This window comes from Pan paniscus, chromosome 11 (genome assembly GCF_029289425.2).
Source record: "Pan paniscus chromosome 11, NHGRI_mPanPan1-v2.0_pri, whole genome shotgun sequence".
Taxonomy (NCBI): domain Eukaryota; kingdom Metazoa; phylum Chordata; class Mammalia; order Primates; family Hominidae; genus Pan; species Pan paniscus.
In genome coordinates, this window is record NC_073260.2 from 7526760 (window position 1) to 7546522 (window position 19763).

At 52.4% G+C, this 19763-nt stretch overlaps 1 long non-coding RNA gene across 1 annotated transcript; it reads right to left on the reverse strand.

The window, feature by feature from the left end:
* Positions 1–1736: 1736 nt before the first annotated feature.
* LOC129398726 (uncharacterized) lies at positions 1737–18394 on the reverse strand. The gene is made up of 3 exons (XR_008626639.1): positions 17770–18394; positions 8487–8743; positions 1737–7953 (listed from the first exon to the last, which is right to left on the reverse strand). It is a non-coding gene; the product is annotated as an uncharacterized LOC129398726 (long non-coding RNA).
* Positions 18395–19763: the final 1369 nt, after the last annotated feature.

Consider the following 19763-nt stretch of genomic DNA (forward strand, 5'->3'; position numbering starts at 1 on the left):
GCACGGCGAATGTAAGTACACTTATTGGCATCTTCTCATAACATGGCCTTTAGGAGGCCAGCCATTCGCACGCGGTGATGGATGGTTTTGCTGGCGGGAACCAACGTCTGGAAGCCAACTTTGCCGAGGCCTCCCTTGGAGGAGCCGGAATGCTGAAACCGACATCCTCGGAGCAGACATCAAAAGCAGCGCATAAAAATTAATGATCAACCTCTTCCCAGCAAAACGGAGGCAATCTTGGAATCGAGTGGAGCATCGCCGTCTAGGCGAGCTTCTCAGAGGACTTTCCAAGTCTTCCACCCTCCAGGCTGTCAGTGGGATCTCCAGCCGGGGCAGCCTGGCCAAGCGCCCCCATCCCCAGATCCACCTCCTTACACCACTAGACCAGGAGTGCTCAGTCCCGGAGGCGCCTGGGCAGCCACACCCAGCAGACCCCTCCCCACTGCACTGCGGCCGCGGCCTCCATGTCAGTGGTTCACGCTGTCACATGAGATTGAGTCCGTCAGGTTGCAACTCCAGATCCCCATTCACCACCCTGCGGTGTGCAGAGGGGAGGAGGCATCTTAGTTCCCTTACAGCAGACAGAGGAGGTCGGGACCACGCAGCCGTCCCCCAGTTCCCAGGTGACTTGTGCAGGGCCTTGTGAACGTCCCCGAAGTGCCGTTTGTCCTCCCCCTGCCCCATATCATGCTGGCTGGACCCCTGCCCTAGAATGCCAGCTCCTGGGCTGAGTGTCCTGGGCAGACACTGAGCCAGAGCTGGAGCGTTGCTCCAAGCAGAGGAGCCTGGAAGAACCTGGCCCCGCTCCTGCTCCCCAGGCTGCCGTGCTGCCCCACCTGCCCTTCCACCCCCGCATTCTTCACTGTGCTTTTTGTTGTTTAATTTAATTTTTGACTGTGGTAAAACAGGCATAACATAAAATTCATCATTTTAGCCATGTCTAAGTGTGCAAGTCAGTGGCATTAAGCACATTTGCATTGTGCAGCCATCACCCATCCATCTCCAGAACTCCTTCATCTTCCCAACTGCAGCTCTGTCCCCATGAAACACTCACTCCCCTTCCCCCTCCCCCAGCCCCTGGCAGCCTCCATTGGACTTCCTGTCTCTATGGACTTGACTTTTCCAGGTACTTTGTAGAAGTGAATCTGCCAGTATTTGCCCTTTTGTGACTGGCTGATTTCACTGACTGTAATGGCCTCGAGGTTCCGCCGTGTTGTAGCCCGTGTCAGAATCACCTTCCTTTTTAAGGCTGAGTCATATTCTGTGGTATGGATGGAACACACCTCATCTACCATTCACCCAGCAGTGGGCACTTGGCTGCTTCCGCGTCTTAGCTATTATGAAGAATGCTGCTGTGAACATGGGTGTACAGATATCTTTTTGAATTTCTGTTTTCAGTTCTCTTGAGTGCACACCCAGAAATGGAATTGCTGGATCACGTGATCATTCCTTGTTTCATTTCTGAGGAACCTCCATGCTGGTTTCCACCATGCCTGCTTCATTTTGCATTCCCACCAACGGTGCACGAGGCTTTCCATTTCCTCAGATCCCCATCAGCACTTGTGATTTTCTGTTTTGTTTTCATAAGAGCCATCCTAATGGGTGTGAAGTGTTCACCTTTGCTTTTGATTAAGTGAGCCTCATTCCTTCCATAAATCCTTCTTTATCCTTCCCGAAATTAGCCAGAGTTACTTTTGGCTGCTGGCAGAAAAACCCTGACTTATCCCAGAGGGGAGACTTGCTCGTGTCAGAACCACAGAAGCTTAAGGAGTCCATCGGAGTGGGCACTTTCTTGTGCCCTCTCTTAGCACCCCGCTTGCAGCAGGACCGCAGCTATAGCCCCCTGTTGTGTGTAGGGAGGGATGGGGGAGGTGGGGGTGCTACGAACATGAGCAGAGGAGCCCCTGCTCTAAAGGAGCTCAAGGCTGATTGGAGAATCAGCTGTGTGCCAGGGAACTAATTCAGCCCACATCTGGTGAGCACCAGGTACTTGCCAGGCACTGGGGTTATATGGGAGCAAATTTAGACCTAGTTCCTCCCCTCATGAAGTTTACACCATAGTCAGGGAGACTGAGACGCTTTGGGTGACCCACCCATGAGACACGACCCTCCCTGAGTTCCTTGTTATCAGACCACTGCTCCCAAATAGAAGATAAAATTGGGAAATACCTGCCTCCTCAGACTTCTTTGCATGTGGGCATGGGCAGGTGGCCCAGCTCTATCCATTAGGACCCGAGGTCTGCTGGGGGGATCTGGGAAAGCTTTGCATCTCCAACAAGAAGAGTTGGGAGTAGCATTTTCTCCTCCTTCCTTGTAGACCTTATTATTGTGTGATGTGATACTTGGAGCTGTGGCAGCCATGTTGTCACCATGAGGTGAGGCCTTGCCATTATGCTGGTGAAGTTGAGCATAGTAAAATGCTAGCTCCTTGCTGCTGTCACTGAGCTGCTGAATCAAGTCTCTTTTCTTTTTTTATCTTTTTTTTTTTTTTTGAGACAGAGTCTTGCTCAGTTGCCCAGGCTGGAGCGCAGTGGCACTTACTGGGCTCACTGCAACCTCCACCTCCCAGGGTTCAAGTTATTCTCCTGCCTCAGCCTCCTGAGTAACTGGGACTACAGGTGCCTACCACTATATCCAGTTAATTTTTAAAATATTGTTAGTAGAGATGGGATTTCACCATGTTGGCCAGGCTGGTCTCACACTCCTGACCTCAGTGATCCTCTTGCCTCGGCCTCCCAAAGTGCTGAGATTACAGGGCCGCCGTGCCTGGCCCAAACCTCTTATTATGTGAGAAAAATAAGCTCCTATTATTAAAGCCACTTTTCCCTGGATATTCTATTACAGCCTAAGGCATTCTACCTGATACAAAGAAGATGACACAAAACGAAGAATTACATACAGAAATGAACGTTCCAGCTGGGCTGTATCCAGCGAGAGTAAGACATGCTGCATTAAACAGGTAGTCAAGGCCCTGTCAGGGAGATTGGGGCAGCCTCCCTGAGAAAGTGACCACCGAGCAGATGTCAGGACCAAAACCAGTAGATCTCAGACAGAGAGAAGAGCCTGTGCCAGAAGGAGTGTGGGGTCCATAGGAGCGCATTAGAGTCACTTAGAGAGAGTCTAACAGTTCACACCTGCTCCCACCTCACTCAAATGAGACCTGAATGTCCAAAGTTGGGGACCCAAATGTGCAGCAGGATTGAGACCCGTGGACTGGCATGACGGTGAGGCTGGCCTGGAGAGTGTGGGTGGGGAGAGATGAGGCTGGGGTGGGAGGGGCCAGCTAGAAGTAGATAATGCCCTACAGACCGGGGGAGCACAGAGGGGCCCAAGCACAGCTTGGCAGCCTGGCGCAGGAGGACGTGCACCTACCTGAGTCACGTGGCCGCTGATCTTTGCCCCGCCAGCCCCTCCCTGGAACCCGGAGAAAATCACCTCCCTGTCTGGGTTTCACTTTGCCCATCTGCTAAATGGGCACCACAACCTCCTCTCCAACTCAGAGCAGCTGAGGGGGAGGTGGGGACCCTGGTGCCATCAGAAGCCAGGCAGGAGCAGTTCTGGGGGGCGTTCTTTCGGGGGTCCCTGCCTCTGTCCTGGGTCGGGGTGTGGGCCCAGCCGTGCCCTGAGATGAGAAGGTCGCAGCGGCCATCAGGCCTGGGTGGCCCTGTCCCTATTGTGGCCCGTGCTGCTGCGTCTCCCGCTGTAGTGGGTTAGATGGTGGCCCCCAAAAGATAGGTCCACCCAGACCCTCAGAATTGTCCTTATTTGAAATGAAGGTCTTCAAAGATGTCATTAAGATGAGTATCTTCAGATGCAATCATCCTGGACTGGGCTGGGATGACAATGACAGGTGTCCTCATAAGAAGAGGAGAGGATACAGAGACACAGAGGAAGAGGCCACCTGAGGGCAGAGACAGGGACAGGATCAAAGAACAGCGAGGAGAGCCCACAGGCAGCAGACGCCGGGACAGAGGCCAGCAGAGTCTCCCTCTAAGCTCCAGAAGGAGCCATCGCCACGGGCGCCTTAACTCCAGCCCTCCGGCCGCAGAGCTGTGGGATGACCCTGTGTTCAGCAGCCCAGCTCGCACTCATCTGTCACAGCAGCTCCGGGACGCTGGTGCACAGCCAGCCCAAGCATCTCAACCACCTCCAGCTCCTCCCAGAAGGCAGCGGTGCCCAGGAGCCACAGGCCGCTCCCTGCGGCTCCCCGCGGCTCCCCTCTCAACCCTCGCTTCTGGGCCTGGAGGCCCGGACAGAGCAGAGCAGGACGACCCTTCTCAGGAGCAAGGTCGCCATCCCTTCATGGCCAGCTTGCCCAGCCCCAGAATGGTGGCCTGGCCGAGGAGGGGCCGTCTCATCAGTGCTGCAGGAAGCTTGTGCCGTTGTGGTGGCGGAGACTGTACCGCACCCAGGGTGACCTTCCCATGACAAAAGTGGCGCTGGCATCACTGATTCACGCCGAGCACCTTGGAACGCGCTCAAAACACACGGGCCAGGGCTTTTTGTTGTTACCCCCACCCCGCCTTTAAAGACATTTGTCAAATCTGCTTCTGGCAGAGAAACAGAGAGACGGGGCATTCGGAAGGGACGGGGAGCCGAGCGCCCACGGGGCTCCACCAACTCGCCGGCGCCGGGCTCTCCGCGGCGGCCCCACGCAGAAAGAGCTGTCTGCCGGCCGCGGGGCCTTTGATTCCTCCCTGACAGAGCGCTGACGGATTGATCTGGAGCCGTACATAATTCATGAGCCCCTGAGCCGCTGTGAATTCTGAGCAGGCCTTTCTACGACACAGACGACACAGACGAAGCTGGGCAGGAGAGAAGGGCTTGGGGCGCGGGCGTCATTTCCAGACCTGGGACAGGGAGATGGGGCCTACCCGTCCTCTCTTCCTCTGCCACTCCCCTGGCTGCCACCGTCCCCAGGAGATGCTTCTTCAGTAGGGTGCAGAGAAGAGTTCAAGGGAGGCTCCGGGGCTGTGGGGGTGGCCACGGGCACAGTCCATCATCTCAGAGACAGGGCTGCAGGGACCCTGCCCCATCTGCCCCCTAGAACCCCGAGCACACCCTTCCAGATGGCCAAGAGGAGGCTGCAGCCCCTAAGGGACGCCCTCAGGTCACAGTCCTGCACACACGACTAGCTGGGTGACCTTGCACAGGTCACTCAGCCGGCCTGAGCCACACTCTCTCCCTGCAAAAGCACAGGGATAATAAGCAGAACAGGTGAAGGCACTTCCCTTCCACCTGCAACCCAGCTTTCCGCTGCACTGTTGGAGGTGATGGTCACTTGGGATTCTCCTAGCAAGTCACACCCATCCCCCTCTTTTCCATGTCGCCCCCCAGCTCCATCTCCTGGGGTGCAGCCATAGGCAGAGGCTTGGGACCTGGTTCACACTCAGACCTTGAGGCACAGACCATGACCCACGCGAGACCAAGGAGCACAGAACAGAGTCACCATCGGGTAGAGAAAGGCTTGTCAAACTCAGTTTCTCAGAACCCCGGGAGGTGGTTCACAAGCCCAGCAAAACAGCAGAACGACCTGGAGTTTGCAAAGGACAGCATCTGGGCCTCCCCAGGAATTCAGATTCAGAGGTCCTGGTGGACCGGGAATCCATGCAGTTCTCCTGATGTGACCGAGGTGGCCGCTGCCTGGCCAGAAACAGGTACCTGGGAAGAGGCCCAGGCCCAATTCTATGATATTTTCCAACTGGAGTGTGGCTGGAGGTGTTTCTGCAAAACAATTAGGTTGTCTTTTTTTTCCCCAATGTTTCTGGTTGACGACATTGATTTTTTTTCTCATACTATGTATTGTTAATAAATTTTTTCCAAATTGCAAATTTAGTACATACATAAATGTTTTGTTATTCTCCGTGCTTTTCTGTATTTAAATTTTTTCAGGCCGGGCGCGGTGGCTCATGCCTGTAATCCCAGCACTTTGGGAGGCCGAGGTGGGTGGATCACTTGAGGTCAGGAGTTCAAGACCAGCCTGGCCAACATGGTGAAACCCCGTCTCTACTAAAAATACAAAAAATTAGCCGGTCATGGTGGCGTGCGTCTGTAATCCCAGCTACTCGGGAGGCTGAGGCAGGAGAATTGCTTCAACCCAAGAAGCAGAGGTTGCAGTGAGCCGAGATTGTGCCACCGTAGTCCAGCCTGAGCAACAGAGTTAGACTCCATCTCAAAAAAAAAAAAATTTTTTTTTTCAACATTAAAACATAATATATATTGCATGCCAAAAAAAAAAAACATGGAAAATAGAAAAGCAGAAAGAAAACTATCTCCCAGGCTGGGCACGGTGCTTCACACCTGTAATCCCAGCACTTTGAGAGGTTGAAGCAGGAGGATCATTTAAGGCCGGAAGTTCAAGACCAACCTGGCCAACATAGCAAGACCCCCATCTCTAAAACCAAATAAACAAAAAGAAAACTCTCCCCCACAATCCCTCCATCCACAGATGATGACCATGAGCACCTTGGTCTGTGTCTTCCCAGGACCATAGCGATGTGAACAGAGAGACATCCTATTTTTTCTTGCTATGTTTTAATTGTGGTAAAATATATATAACATAAAAGTTACCATTTAAACCATTTTTAGGTGTATATTGTTTGCAGCCATCACCACCGTCCATCTCCAGAACGCTTTCATCTTCTAAACTGAAACTCTGTCCTATCAAGCACTCACTCCTCATTCCCCCTCCCCATCCCCTAGCAACCTCCATTCTGCCTCTATGGATTTGACAACTCTAGGGACCACATAGAAGTGGAATTCTGCAGCATTTGTCTTTTGTGACTGCCTTATTTCACTCAGCATCATGTCCTCAAGCTTCATCCAGGTTGTAGCATGCGTCAGAATTTCCCTCTTTCTAAGGCTGAGATATAGAGATCCTATCTATGAAATAAAATCATGTTATGGGTACAGAGTCTCTGTACCAACTGCTTTTTCACACAACATAGATTGAAAACCTTCTCCCATCAGAAACCAAGATGTGATTTCCTTCCTTCCACCACTTCTTCCACCAGGTACATTCTCCTGAAAGCAGCTCTGGCCTGGGAAGCCCAGACCCTCTTTCCAGCTTGGGCACCTGGGAGGGGGCAAGTCCCACCTTAGGCCTCACTTGATCCCTGTCCAGTGAGGGGCTCGAGCTCACTCTGAAGCCCCAAAGTGCCCGCTCGTAGGCCATGTCTGGCCTACAGACACGATTCATGTGAGCTTCAGAAGTTTTCATTTTGAATCAACATAAAACATCTGGAGCTTTCCCACTGTGTCAAGGGTCCATAACACTACCCCTGCCTCCTGTTCAGTGATTCACTAGGACTCACAGGACTTAGCATACTCTTTGTATCACAACTATGACTTAGTACAGCAAAAGGACACAAAATAAAATCAGCAAAGGGAAAGGTGCATTGGACAAAGTCCCAGGCAAGAAGGTGCCAGTTTCCAAGGGTTCCTTCCCAGGGCACTCTCATGGGAGCAATTCCTCCTGCAACGTGTTGTAGCAGCACAGTCGAAGTGTCGTCTACCAGGGAAGCTCATTAGAGACTCAGTGCCTGGGGTTTTTATGGAGATCTGGTCACACAGCATTCTCTATCTAGCATGAAACAAAATTCCAGACCTCCAGAGGGCAAGCAGGTGTTCTGCATAAACCCCATTTTGTGTGCAAACAGTTCAGGCACAGCAAAGCACTATTATTAGTTAGAGAATGGTGGCAACTCTCTCAAGATCCAAGTTCCCAGATGCCAGTCAGAGGCTACTCTTGCAAGCAGGCCTTTTAAAGGAGAGCGGTCTCAAGCACGCTATCTTAGTTCTCTTCTGCACACACATCAAAATCCAGGATTTTAAAAGTCCAAGGCTTAAGACAAAAATACAAACCATTTTGCCACCTCTCTGGGGGACAATAGCATATCTTTAAGGCAGGTGAGTAGGTCTAGGAGTCTTCATTGTTGCATTCTTGCAAATTAGCTGTAGGTTTGAGAGTAGAAAGAAATCTAATGAAGACGTGCAACCTGCACTAAAAACTGCAAAATGCCATTGAGATAAATTAACAAAGATCTAAACAAATAGAGGTATATACCATGTTCATGGATTGGAAAACTACAATACTGTAAACATATCGCTTTCCCCTAATGAATATCTAAATTCAATGCAATTTCAATCAAAATCCCAGGAGGTTTCTTTCTCATGGAAATTGACGAGCTGAGCCTAAAATTCATATAGAAAAGCTTTGGGCCAAGAATAGCCAAGAAGATCTTGAGAACAAAGAACAAGGCTGAAAGACTCACACTACAAGACATCAGGAAAAAAAAAAAAGCCACAGTAATTAGGACAGTGTGGGATTGGCACAAGAATAGACAAACTGACCGATAGAACAGAGGGAATCCAGAAAGAGACCTCCCATCCCCACAGTGTACTCAACAGGGCAACCCAGCCATAAATGGGGAAAAGAGGGTCATCTCAAAAACATACCTCACAAGGCGAAGCATGGTGGCTCATACCTGTAATCCCAGCACTTTGGGAGGCTGAGGCAGGAAGATTGCTTGGAGCCAGGAATTTGAGGCCAGCCTGGGTAACACAGTGAGATACCATCTCTAAAAAGTTTAAAAATTATCCAGGCGCGGTGGTGGGTGCTTGTAGTCTCAGCTACTCTGGAGGCTGAGGCAGGAGGATTGCTTGAGCACAGGAGGTCAAGGCTGCAATGAGCTGTGATCATGCCACTGCACTCTCGCCTGGGCAACAGAGCAAGATCCTGTCTCTATGACAAAACAAAACAAACATATCTCACAAATAACAAAATATCCATTCCAGGTGGATTGTAGATCTAAATGTGAAATACAAACAATAAAGCATTTACAATAAAGCATTACACTTTTGTGATCTTGGACTTGGCAAAGATGTCTTAAATAGGACACAAAACTAACCATAAAAAAAATAAATTGGACTATAGTAAGAATGTTTATTCATCAGAAGAACCTACTAAGAGAGTGAAAAGGTCATCTGTACAGTGTAATTAATGCAATATAAGGATTCATACTTATAACGTGCCTACAAACCAGTAAGAAAAAGACAGACATCCCAGGAGATAAATGGGCCTGGATAGGCAGAGAGGCCAACAGGGTTCCCAAATGAACGAAAAATACCCCATATGACAAGAGGCTCAGCTTCATTAGCCAACAGGGAAATGCAAATACAAGCCACAGTGCAATGTCAATACACACCCACCAGAAAAGCTAAAACTAAAAAGATAGAAAATAATAATACAAGTTGGTGAGGATGTGGAGCAATGCACCTCTCTTACACTACTGGTGGGAGGAAAATGAGAACAACACTTTGGAAAAGAAAAGCCATGCACCAGAATGTTCATAGCAGCACTGTTTATAATTACCCAGAAGCCCAACAATAGTAGAATGGGCAGAGTGTAGTATTCTCACGCATTGGAATACTGTACGGCAAGGAAAAATAATCATCTACCTCAACACACAGCAACGTGGATGAGTCTCCCGAATGTATGCTGAGAAATAGAAGTCAGACACCAAAGGGTACACGTGTGTCATCCCACTTATACAAAGCACAGACACAGACACGAGGGGCCTTCAAAGGTGCTGGTTCCATGGGACCAGTTTGTGAAAATCCATCCATTCATGGGCACTCACTCATTCATATACTCTGGACACTTACAGGCAATTTACTGCATGTGTTATTAAAGGGAAATAGTTGTCTTTCTAAATCCTCACAACATTTCAGACATCACATGTGGTTTGATGTCTGGTGTGGTTGCCCCACACCAACCAGTTCTTTAGTTCTCGGCAGACGTCGACTGGGTGTCCTGCAATTTAACTGGATTCTGACACTAGCTGCCCAGAGTTAGCGCAGACCCCACAATCCTACAGACTGCACCCCACATCAGAGGCCAAGTTGGGGCCTCCTGTACTTTTGTACCACTGACTATAAATTGGGGGTTCCCACAACCCCCTTTCGTGTTCAATAATTTGCTAGAATGGTTCATAAAACTCAGGGCAACATTCACTTACATTTACCAGTTTTTATAAAGGACACGACTCAGGACCAGCCAGTTGGAAGAGCTGCATCTGGCAAGACATGGGCGAGGAGCACACAGCTTCCATGCCCGCTCTGGGCACGGCACCCTCCCAGCATTTCCGTGTGTTCACCAACCCAGGTCTCCAAACCCCGGTGTTGAGTGTTTTTATAGAGGTTCCATTCCACTGGCGTGAATGAGGATTGGAGATTAACTCAATCTCCAGCCCCTCTCCCTTCCTCAGAGATGAGGGGGCTGAATGTTCCAGCCCTCCAATTTCACGGTTGGTTCCTGTGGCCACCAGCCCCCACCCTGAAGCTATCTAGGGGCCCCCAGCCACCAGTCATCTCATTAGCATGTAAAAAGACACTCATCACTCCAGAGATGCCAAGGGTCTTAGAAGCTCTTGGATCAGGAACCAGGGACAAGACCAAATATTATTAAATATTATTAACAAAAGATGCTGCCATCACTTCATCACTCAGGAAATTACAAGGGTTTTAGAAGCTCTGTGCCAGGAGCCAAGAGCCAGGGCAGAGAACAAATACATATTTCCTATTATGTCAGTTATACGTAAATAAAAGTAAACACAAACATTTGGGGACAAAAAGATGGGGCGTGGCTCTGGCTTACCATACGCCACTCAGTTGACATTGTGACCTCTGACTTGGGTTATCTCCAAGACCCCTTCTCCTGGCCCCAAGAGGCCTCCAGTGGGACGTCTTCGTTCCCAGCTGTGATTTGGAATTGTGCCAACAAGCCAGTCGCCACTGTGCCGCCAGTAGATCCAGGTGCCATTGTTGTTTGCCACATTATAAAGATTCTGGTCCAGGCACGGTGGCTCACGCTTGTAATCCCAGCACTTTGGGAGGTGGAGGTGGGTGGATCACCAAGGTCAGGAGTTCAAGACCAGACTGGCCAAGATGGTGAAATCCCATCTCTAGTAAAAATACAAAAATTAGCCGGGCGTGGTGGTGCACGCCTGTAATCCCAGCGACTCAGGTGGCTGAGGCAGGAGAATCGCTGGAACCCGGGAGACAGAGGTTGCAGTGAGCCGAGATGGCGCCCCTGCACTCCACTCTAGCCTGGGTGACAGAGCGAGACTCCATCGCAAAAAATAAATAAATGAATAAGGGTTCTGACAGTTCAGAAATCTAAAACCTCCTGGGGAAAGCTGGCTCTCACCCTGGCTCAGGGTCCAGTTCCAAGACCAGCAGAGGGAAGCCACTGGGAAGCCCTGCCCAGCCCACGCCCCTCCAGGGAGAGAGGGCCTCTCCAGGCTCTCTGCTGACACAGGCTGGCACTGCAGGCTCTGCACAGCAAAGTCGGGCAGCCCAACCCATTGCTGATGGGACTTTAGAAGCCAGCTGCACAAATCTCAGCTCTGCCTCTTACTGGCTGTGTGACCCTGGCAAGTTATATAACCTCTCTGGGCCTCCACTCTCTTATCTGCAGCATAGGCCTAAGCCCCCACTGATGGGGTTGTCGTGGACATTAACTGGAATATTCACAAAGCATCACCTAGCACCGAGCCTCGCACAGCCCTCGGCACACGGCACCTAGCACTCTGACTGTCATTACCATCGCTCTCCTTTCTCACTCTTTAGTTCATTTCTGCTTCTAGATTTCACCACTGTGGATGAAGTCTGTGAACTCACCATTCCTCAAACCTGTATGATAATGTCCAATATCCAACAGAAGTAGCAAACTGACTTCTGAGATGAAGTCTTTATAACCCACGTGGTCAACACAACTAACTAGTACCCAGGCGCAATGTTGTGTTCACCATCTGTTCCCTTCTTTCTGCAACTCACATGCAGTATGCACTTACTATTGCAACAACCTGGGCTGCAACCACGGAGAGTAGATGAGAAGCGCTTCCTCAGGTTTCACAGGGGAAAATTTATTACTGCAGCTTCAAGCTACAGAATGAGCCCGAGCTTGCGGTTTGGGAGCCAGCGGCAGCTGGAGCTTGCGTTTCACTTGGCTGTTAGGAAAATGATACAGTAGATTCCAAATGCCCCCCAAACCCCCGCCTCTGGATTCAGACCCCAGGGGAATTCTTCCAGGTTAATACAGACCAGCTCCAAAAGACATTCTCCAGAAAGGTTTACTAAAAACCCCAGCTTCCTCCCTCCAGTGGCTCAGTCTAAGACCTAGAGTGCAGAGAGGCTTGAGCACCTGGGGCATCACCACTAATGCCCAGCAGACAATGTCGACTCAGGTTTCCAGAGGCTGTCACAGTCACCAGGTCTCTCTTTGAATCCCCCAGACCCACAGCTCTGGGGTAAATGGGTCTGTGAGGCCCCTGGAGGGAAATAAATGGACTTCTCAACTGCTGGGGCAGGAAAGCGTCAATCAGCTCCAGGCCAGCAGGGTATCATGCAGGATGGCAACGTGTAGCAGGCAGTCTGCCACTCCCCTGCCCACGCCCTTGGCAGGCATTGCTAATCCATCCCCGTGCTCATTCCCATCGATCCCCAGCATGGCTTCTGAATCCTCCTTAGCCCACGGCAGTGAGAATGACTGATGGGAGTGAGTCAGGGAAATATTTAGGGTAGAAGGAGGATCAGATTTAGAATCAGGAACCTGGGCTGTAGCTCCAGATCAGCCCCTGGTTCCTCGTGATATCTCCAGGTGATTGTTGAACTCACAACCCCCGTTTTCTGATCTGTAGAATGGGGATGAATGTAGGAGACAGACTGTTTATTAAATTGGGCTCAAGTGCTCTCCCCTCTCAGGGGCACAGGTAGCCTTTGACAAGCACCAGCTCCTGCTACAGCCGCGAGACCCCGGGCCATTTCTGAGCCTCTCAGCCTCCCATTCCATGACCAAACAGTGGGAACAGTAAGTGATCTCAAAGATGCGGTCAGAACGCAGGGAGGGCACGCACAGAATGCACTTAGCCTTGTCCCTGGCCTGCAAGAAGTGCTCGAAAAATGCTATGCAATGTTGTTGTTTTCTTTCTTTCTTTTTTTTTTTTTTTTTTTTTTTTGAGATGGAGTCTTGCTCTGTTGCTCAGGCTGGAGTGCAGTGGTGCGATCTCGGCTCACTGCAACCTCTGCCTCCCAGGTTCAAGCGATTCTCCTGCCTCAGCCTTCTGAGTAGCTGGGACTACATGCACGTGCCAACACGCCCAGCTAATTTTTGTATTTTCAGTAGAGATAGGGTTTCACCATGTTGGCCAGGCTGGTCTCGAACTCTTGACCTCAAGTGATTACCCGCCTCAGCCTCCCAAAGTTCTGGGATTACAGGCGTGAGCCACCATGGCTGACCCACATTGCCGTTTTCTAACTGTAGCCTACTGAAGAGCCATCTCATGTCATTGATGCTGCTGAATCAGCCAAAGAGAAAGATTCAAAGCTTCTTCCCACCCTCTGCCCACCCTTCCCTGTCCTCAGTACAGTTGACTCATGCAGAGGAAGGGCTGGTCCCTTGGTGGATGCTGACTGGGAGCTTGGGAAGCTACGTGGATGCTGCTAGGAACTTAGAACTGGATGGTTCTGAGTTCACGGTCCTGAGTGGGTCGCCGTGAAGGGCTTGCTGTTCCATGGATGTGAACTGAGCCCTTCCACTGTGTCTCCACAGGATCCCATGGCAACCGCCTGAGGGGCGACTGGGCCCCAGAGGGATAAAGGGTGCTCAGTGGGGGTGAGGGTAATCCAGGAAGGCTTCCTGGAGGAAGAGGGGTAAGCTCCACCTGGGATGGGATCACCTAATTACTTTTGGGTACTTGGTCACCTAATTACTTTTCCCACCAGGATGGCAGCAAACCCCATGGGAAAATGGTATCCAGGGAGGGGAGAGGAAGCCCGGAGCTTTCATGGGGAGAGCTTGTTCCCTGGCTATGATGGAGTGTGATGGGGACACAGCCACCCCCCTCCCTCACTCATGCCTTGGCCAGGGCAGGGGTCTCCCCCACCTTCCTGCCTGCCTCTTCCACATCACTGGGGCTTTCTTGCCTTTCTGCTTCCTGTGGGCAGGAGAGCTGGGGACAGAGATGCTTTCTTGCCCAGTTCTGTCTCAGAGTCCCACTCCAGCCTGGAGCTCTCAGCTGTCTTGGCGGAGCCCTGCTCCCCTTATTGGGGTCTGGCAGCAGGGGGGTCCCTCCTCCCAGGTATCAACCCAGGTGGCCCCACTGCCCCCAGTTCAGGAACCTGGGGAACCAGGCAACCCATTCAGTCTGTGCTTGGGGGGCCTGGACCGGCTTCCCAGCACCCTCCACCTAACAGCACTAAGAAGCTACCTCTGGGGAAGTGCCAGGAGCGCCCACACTGAGTGGCAGGGTGGCCAGGGTCACTTCCCCTGCGGGCAGGTCGGCCAGGGTCACTTCCCCTGTGGGCAGGTCCAGGAAACCCTACCCTCCCATGGCCTTGAGATGCTGCATGTCCAAAGGCCTCCCACTCACAGCCCTCTCCACTTCCAGCCCCATCCCTGATGCTGTGGCCTGGGCTTCTCTGTTCTCACTGGCCAGGCCCTCAAGAGCGCCAGGCAGCCCAGAGAGACAGCAGCTTCACTTATGAACAAACAGAGGTTCTGGGACACAGTGGTCTTGCTGGGGTCCCTCGGCCTCACGGGGCCTCCCTCCCCAAGCTGGAAGCCCACCCAGCCACCAACACAGCTAGCCAGTCCAAGGCCAAACATGAGGTGTGCTCTCAAAGAAATCAGGTTGTTAGCATTCTGGAAATGTCTGCACCTCCCCAAGCCTTGAGCTGCGTTCCCTCAGCTATGCTGCTGGGGAGGAGGGTTTGGGGCTGATGAATTGGCCAAACACACTGCCAACTGTCAGTGATGAAAAGAAAAACAACAGCAGGGCTGGGTGCGGTGTCTCACGCCTGTAATCCCAGCACTTTGGGAGGCCAAGGCGGGCAGATCACCTGAGGTCAGGAGCTCAAGACCAGCCTGGCTAACATGGTGAAACCCTGTCTCTACTAAAAATACAAAAACTAGCTGGGTGTGATGGCACACATCTGTAATCCTAACTATTCAGGAGGCTGAGGTAGGACAATGGCTCGAACCTGGGAGGCGGAGGTTGCGGTGAGCTGAGGTCGTGCCACTGCACTCCAGCCTGGGTGACAGAGTGAGAATCTGTCTCAAAAAAAAAAACGGCAGGACCTGTGACGCCCTGAACTCTTGCCATGGGTCAGCCCTGTGCTGCAGGAAGAGCCCACGTAATCCCCAGCACGCCCCTGGGAGGTGGGAATTACCACTGATGATTACCCACATGTTACAGACCAGGAAGCTCAGAGAGGTCAGGAGACCCAGCCAAGGTCACACCGCTAGGCAGTGGAGAAGCTGGGACTGAATGCCTCATCGCATGGTCTGACTACCTCCTCCTGCCACCTCATCCTTTGTCAGAGGCCAGTGACTCACGGGCAGAGCGGCCCCAGCCTCAAAATCTCAATGCCTGAAATATCACCATCATTGCCCGATTTCTTTGGCCGAAGGCTACTCTTTCATGAATACCGCCTCCCACTGGGGAGAACCCACTGTGTGCCTCAACTCTTCTGTGGGAAGGAGTTCGAAATCCTTTCCCAAAACTAGAGAGAGACTTCTGCTTCTACAATGGAGGGGACACAGCACTTCAGGGGAAAAGCAGCTGGTACGGGGAACAGAGAAGGGAACTAGCGTTATTAAGGACTTATTTTGTGCCAGGCAATTTTATAAACATCTTCTCGTTGCATCCAGCAGGAATTCTTATCTCCACTTTACAGATGAGGGTTGGGGAAACTGAGTCTCCAGTGCTGTGAGCCACTGGACACAGTGCAGCTGGTTAACGTGCAGCTGGGTGTCTTATCAGGGTCTGACGAGGGGAAAAGGGCAGTCTTGCGGAAGCTCAGGGCAGGTGCCGGCAGCCCAGGCACAGGGAGGGCTTGATGTCCTGTGGGGACTCCAGTCCTCCTTGTTCTTCCTGAAGGCTGTACTGGCTGTGGACAGAGAGTGGCCAGAGGGGAGCAGAGGCAGCTCCTCGCAGAGGTCACCAGGCTGGAGCGGAGCCGCTGCTGCCAACCGTGCCTGCAGCCCATGGCCTGAACGCCTTCCAGGTCTCTGCAGGGCCTCACCCGCCCTGCCAGCTCCGGGCAGCTGCTGCTTTGGGGCAGCCAGGGAAAATTCCTCACCTGACCCCTAGCCAGAGATGAGAGGTGTCCAGGCCTCAGAACCGCTGCCCTGCCTCCCCCACTACCGGCCACTAAGCACCCCCTGTGCCAGGATCTGTGCCAAGGGCTCTGTGTGCTGTGTCATCTCAGCGACTCCTCCCCCTGCCCTGTCCAAGGAATAGGTGACAACACCTGCTCGGAGAGCTAACTCAACTTTCTCAAGGTCCCCGCTAAGCTGGCCAGCAATGGCGCCAGAGTGAAAATGTGAATTCAGGCTGGGTCTGGAAACCCTCTCTAAACTGCTGAATTCCATGTCAGGGACTCTGGCCTCGTGAGAAGCAGTCGCCTTTTCCATGCCAGTGTCCTGAACTTTTCGGGGTCACTCTCAGGTGAGAACAGTTTCGTGGGAGCCTCTATGAGCCAAGCCTTGTGCTGGGCTCAGGGTAAAATGGTGACAAAGGGGGACGACATCCCTGTTCCAGTGCGTCCTACAGTCAGGTGGGGCAGACGAGGCATGAATCAAGCAATCTTAGAGAGACCGGGTGGCATTCAAGGCTCAAAGCTCGCCCTGAGGGAAAGGGGTGAGCATTGGTGACAACCCAGGATGAAGCAGCGTGGACCGGCCCCGGGGTCAGGGAGGGCTGGGGTTGACATCCGATCCCCAGGGTGTCCATAGAGAGAGGCCAGCAGCTGAGGTAAGGGAGGAGAGAGCACTGTGCAGAAAGGACTGTGAGTGCAAAGGCCCTCGGGGTTGGGGGCAGGGCACGGAGGGCTCCGGGAACCAGGTCAGAGTGGCTCCAGACAGGGAGGCATGAGATGAGGCTATAATGGAACGTGGTGAGGACGGCGGGCCTGATCCTAAAAACACTGGAATTTATTGGCAATTGGCCAGGCGCAGTGGCTCATGCCTGTAATCTCGGCACTTTGGAGGCCAAGGCGGGCGGATCACCTGAGGTCAGGAGTTCGAGACCATCCTGGCCAACATGGTGAAACCCTATCTCTACTAAAAATACAAAAACATTAGCTGGGCATGGTGGCAGGAGACTGTAATCCCCGCTACTTGGGAGTCTGAGGCAGGAGAATTGCTTGAACCTGAGAGCCAGAGGTTGCAGTGAGCTGAGATTGTGCCACTGCACTCCAGCCTGGGCAACAGAGCAGGACTCCATCTCAAAAAAAAAAAAAAAGAAAAAAGAAAAACAGAATTTATGGGCTATTGCATGTGGGGAGGCGTTGACATGATAAGCACATTCATTAATAGCTACATGTTCTGCCCAGTGCTTCCCCTGCACTAAATGGCCCCAAAATGCACGGTCCCATACCCACCTCCTTTTTTGTTTTGTTCTGTTTTGTTTTGTTTTAGAGATGAATATTCACTATGTTGCCCGCCTCAGCCTCCCAAAATGCTAGGATTACCAGTGTGAGCCACTACATCCAGCCCTCATTTATTTTGTTGACAGCTGTTGTCTCTTTGCTACCAAGGGTCCACCCCTAACAGGAGCAGGTGCCTGCTCAAGAGCTCGTCTGCTCTGCTGCGGGCTGGCTGCAGACACCTTCGTTTCTCCTCATAGCTGTAATAGTCCTGTCTGAGCAAAGTGCACAGGTTTTGCAGCAACTCTTCCCACCCCACCCCCAAGGGATTTTGCTTACTCTTTTGCTGCATCTGGCCTCTGGGTGGCACTTGCCCTGCTGAGCCTCACGCTGTCACCCCCCTCCGAGAAGCAGGTGATGGCCCAGGAAGCCTAATCCCAGCGACACACAGGCCACCCACCCTCCGTCCTGCCCACACCTCCGGCAGCTCCAGTTCATTCAGCCTCAGGGAATCCCGGGGCCTTGTCCCATGCAACCGGCCAGCTGTGGTGTGAGCGAGGGATTGAAAGCCCGTATGTGACCAGCTCTGGTGATGAGATCCCCCTGCCCCCGCCTGGCACATGTTCGTTCATTCCAGGTACGGCCAGCACTGAGTCCTCGAGGGCCTGGAGCACCGCGGGGGAGACATCCCGGTCAAGCTGAGCTCCCCCGACGCCTGGCCAAGCACTGAGACCCAGAGTGCGGTGGGCTCCAGCGATGAACAGCCTGGGGAACGACGTCTTTGCTCTGTGTAGCTGGGCTCCATCTCCTTGCAGCTTGCCACCTCCTGGTCCTAATTCAAGCCATCCCGGCTCCTTGGCTGCAGGATTCCAGACTCCTTCTCAGGCACGACCCAGAAGGGCAGCCAAGAGGCCTCTGTTCCACCGAGGGAAAACAGAGCTCTCACCAAACCAGTCAAGCAGATTCCCACTAAGCTAGTTTGGGTTTTTTAATTGGCTAGAGGCCTAGAATCCAACTGGCAGGGATGGAGCAGACAGATGGGATCCTATATGAAGCTCCTGACTCATTCAACTTAGAAAGGGAAGAAAACCTTATTAGTCAGTTTCAAAGGGCTGCGACTTCGCAGGAAGGCTTCTCTGGCCCAGCCAGCTGGGACTGCCTCGCCCCCCTGGCTCGCACCGCCTGGCTCTGCCTGGCCCTGCCAGAGGCTGCTATATCCTGGGCATTGCAGCAGGGTACCCTCCAACCCCATTCCTATACCCGAGAACTGCTGCTTCCTGAGTCCTGAGGTTTCCTGTGTGCCCACCAGCAGGCTGGACCAGGTCAAAGAGTCTCCCACGGCCATCCTCACGGGGCCACCCTTGGCCTGAGCTCAAAGTGACCTTGCCCAGGAGGCTACTGGTGTCATGGAGTTCCACCTCCCCAGGATTTCAGCATGTGGCTGGGGACATGGACATCTGCTCAGCCCAGTGGGTACAGTTTGTCTCTTGTTGACCAAAGGATGCTCACCAGACCTCATCTCCTTCCCAACCCCTCTGTGGGTCCCCCACTGCCATCCACGGGCCCATGGCTCCCCTCACTGTAGCCAGGTGGAGAATCTCCCTTCAGATTTGCTGGAGGGGTTGCCTAGGCTTGACTTCATCCATCATTGTCATCCTCTAAAAGCCCCGGCCAAGGAATCTCAGCCCACAGGGCTGAGCCAGGCACCCTGTCAAGGGGCGCTGCGCAGGGCCCCAGAGCAGCTTGAGTCCAAAATCCATCAACTCACCCAACATCTCTTGCACACCTGCCATGTCCCTGACACTGTGCAGGCACCAGCAGTGGTGCTGGGATGGATGAGGCGTCTTCCCTGTGGTGATAGAGCTTATAATATCCTTTATATTTGTTTTCAAATAACATGCTTTCAGGAGGCCAATAAGCAAACCATAATATGGCAGCATGAAAACATCAAACGTTAGTCTTCCTTTTCCCTTTTCTTTGTGCCTACTATGTGCTGTGCACATAGATTATCTCAATTAAAGCGTTTAGCAATCCTTCTAGGATAGTTATTGTCATCCTATTTCAGAGAGGAGGAAAATCAGGCTCAGAGAGGTGGTGAGCTTGCAGAAGGTGACAAAGCTGCTAAGTGACTGAACCAGATTCAAACGTGACCCTAAAGCTTGTGTTCAAGGTGTGCCCCCGCTCCAGGCCCCAGCCACAGGCTCTGCACAGGGTGGGGTTCTGAGGACACAGAATGAATGAGCCCCACGCAGGAGCTCCCACCTGCAGCAACCTCACCGTCCCAGCAGGTGTGGCTGGGAGATTCAGCTGGACCCGGCGCTCTGGGGTCATCC